Source organism: Mus pahari, chromosome 4, assembly GCF_900095145.1.
Source record: "Mus pahari chromosome 4, PAHARI_EIJ_v1.1, whole genome shotgun sequence".
Lineage (NCBI taxonomy): Eukaryota > Metazoa > Chordata > Mammalia > Rodentia > Muridae > Mus > Mus pahari.
In genome coordinates, this window is record NC_034593.1 from 135,767,887 (window position 1) to 135,771,271 (window position 3,385).

Here is a 3,385-nt window from a genome sequence, read left to right on the forward strand (position 1 = left end):
CTGAAGCTACAACTTCAAGAGTTTGGAGAATATTTGAATCCCCTGTGTTTATAACAGAGTTTCCCATTATCTGTGTGGCTGTTCCAGAGAGAGAGTGAGAGAGAGAGAGAGAGAGAGAGAGAGAGAGAGAGAGAGAGAGAGAGAAAGAGAAGAAAAGAAGAGAGAGAGAGAGACCCAAAGAGTTTCTTTGTTACAGATAAGGAGTGTAAAGGGACATTTTCTAGAAAGAGGCACATCTAGAAAGCATGAACTGGTGAGGACAGAAAGGCAAGGTAGCTACTGTGTTGCCAGAGAGATGTTGCTTAGAGTCATGATCTAGAACGATGGGGAACAGAGGACATCTGACATAATCATCTCATGGAAAGACAAACGCCCCAAAGCTCCAAAAGCCCCCTAAATCACACATCTGTCCTAAGAAAGGACCCGTGCCAGGCCCTGAGTCCAGAGCCAAGGATTTGCCCTGCTGCTTCCCAGTCGGTGATAACCAGCCCATCTTACAACTCATCCAGCCTTGCCCTAATTGTCAATTATATTTTTTGAGTGATGAACCCATTACTAATTTTACCATGTACAGAAGAAGTGATTTGAAACAGAAATCAATCATCAAGTCAAGCTAAGAGACAATGAGTCTCTTTGACTGTTGTGAAACCAACATATTCATGGGCCTTTCAATTTTACATAGAATCCCTAGAACAAATGAAAACGTAGATTTATTTTAGGAACACAGAGCTGAGCCACAGATCACAAGCCCAGGGGAGGCTCACTAAGAACTAGGAGTATAAGTCAACATTACAAGGAAGCTATAACTTATTCCTGCTTCTCTCACGGGGTCCCAGGCACTTGTACCTCTACTCTCAGAATAATACATTTCTTTTCTCAGTGTTGTATTTGTGTGGCATTGTGCTCAATAAGGCCTCTCTGATGACAATTATACTAGGCTCCTGTCTATGTGTATAAAATATAACTAGGAACCATGTTCCCAAATCGACTAAAGAGGATGTCTCTACTTCAATTCAAACAATGACAGAGCCTTGCTGGTGGTGCCTTCTCAGCCAAGTCTCATTGTCCAGCATGGATGGACCAAGCTTCCACTGAACTCAATAAACAGGAGCTGAAAAGGCAATGCCAGAATCTATTCCATCTCTTGAGAAGGGTAGTCTAGTTTTGTCAGAGCTCCCCCAGCTTTGGTCTACATTGAGACCCTCTGAAATCAGTTCAGGTGATTGACACTGGGATGGAAGCAGCTTTGACTGTGACTCAAGACTGCTGTAAGCAGAAAGGCCAGGATGAGAAATTTATGTCTCTGAGTCTGACCACAACCTACATCCTTAAGTCACTGGTCCAGGTAAGTATACTTCTTGCCTACCTCGTGGAATAGAAAAGTGAGTTCTTTAACACCTTAAATAGAAGTGTGATAGAGGACAAGGAGGTAAATAAAGAAGCAACAAAAACCTCTGGGAGACAAATAAGCTAACCCAGACACCAAAGGATTTCCAAAGAGGGAGTAGACTACAGATAGGGAAGACACACAATGATTCCTTGGTGGCCTTGTTGTAAAGGGATTAAGATAAATATTTGGGATAAAAAGAAGACTCAGCAAGGGTAGAGAAGGGAGGGATTCCTGTGAACAGGGCTGGTTTGTTAGTATAATGAAACTGTTTCTCGGGCCTGCTTTGCAGGACTTGTTTCCAATCCCTTGGAGACATTTCCCCTTCAGAAGAAAGGATGTAGAATATTAGAGTTTTGGCAGGGGGTACAGAAAAATCTATGCTGCTTCAGGTCTAACCCAGCAGTGGAGGATTAAGGTGTGATTGAGTGGATTGCATTCATCAGCCTGACACTCTCAGATCCCCCAGGTCCTTCCCAGGGCTTCAACCAGGCAGTGTCCCCAGGAGGCTCCCCAGTGCTCAGTCCATTTCTTCCCGATTTTTCTCAAGTCACTCCTGTGAGGTATAGAAACCCTCAACTAAGCAGCTTGTGCCCTTCAAAGGTGAAGTTCTTGAAAGTCATTGGGAGGGGTGCAAAACTATAGGCTTTATTTATGCTTAACCTTAAACCAACACCAGGCCCCTTTCCTTCCATCACTGCACATCTGGAATTGTTTGACTCAGTTAGCTTGAATGAGTTTCCCTCTTGCAGTGTCAGAGAGCTTTCCTTATAGACACAAAGCTGCTCACCTGTGAACCTGGGACATACCTGCTTCCCTCTCCCCATTGCTTTGGATTAACAGCTTCATATACTTTCAGATGAATCAAAATTAAAAACCTAAGATCCTGGTATATTTTTTGGTAAAATTTTTATTAGATATTTTCTTCATTTACATTTCAAATGCTATCCCCAAAGCCCCCTATACCCTCATCCTGCCCTGCTCCCCAACCCACCCACTCCTGCTTCCTGGCCCTGGCTTTCCCCTATACTGGGCATATGATCTTTGCAATACCAAGGGCCTCTCCTCCCATTGATGGCCGACTAGTCTGTCCTCTGCTACATATGCAACTAGAAACGCAGCTGTGGGGGTACTGGTTAGTTTATATCGTTGTTCCTCCTATAGGGCTGTAGACCCCTTTAGCTCCTTGGGTACTTTCTCTAGCTCCTTCATTAGGGGCCCTGTGTTCCATCCAATAGATAACTGTGAGCATCCACTTCTGTATTTGCCAGGCATTGGCATAGCCTCACAAGAGAGAGTTATGTCAGGGTCCTGTCAACAAAATCTTTCTGGCATATGCAATAGTGTCTGGGTTTGGTGGTTGTATATGGGATGGATCCCTGGGTGGGGCAGTCTCTGGATGGTTTTTCCTTTGGTCTCAGATCTGAACTTTGTCTCTGTAACTCCTTCCATGGATATTTTGTTCCCCATAGATGCTGGTATTCTTTCATGCTCAGCTGAAAATATTCAACCATGTATCTGAAGTATGACTATTTCCATGCTTGTTTTATGTATACTGTATACTGTGTGCACATCTGTGCTCTCAGAAACATGTCGATCATATGAATCTGTTGGGAAACAGTTCGCATCCAACCAAAGTACGTGAAGTCCTCTGAAGCCATCCCGGTTTGCTGCAAATGATAGGTTTCTGTTCATCTTTGTGAATGAATGACTGGCCATGCGTCCTTACCTATCTGCTGATTGGTAGTTAGCACCACAGCCAACACTGGCACTGGACTCTGTCTTTTATGATGAGTTGATTTTGTTTGGATATATACATAAGAGGGACATCAGGATCATATGCATGGTATTTCTGGTGTGTGTGAAGGCACCTAACAATGCTTTTCTTCCTTCCTTCCTTCCTTCTTTCCTTCCTTCCTTCCTTCCTTCCTTCCTTCCTTCCTTCCTTCCTTCCTTCCTTCCTTCCTTCTTCCTTCCTTTCCCCCCTCTCTCTCTCTT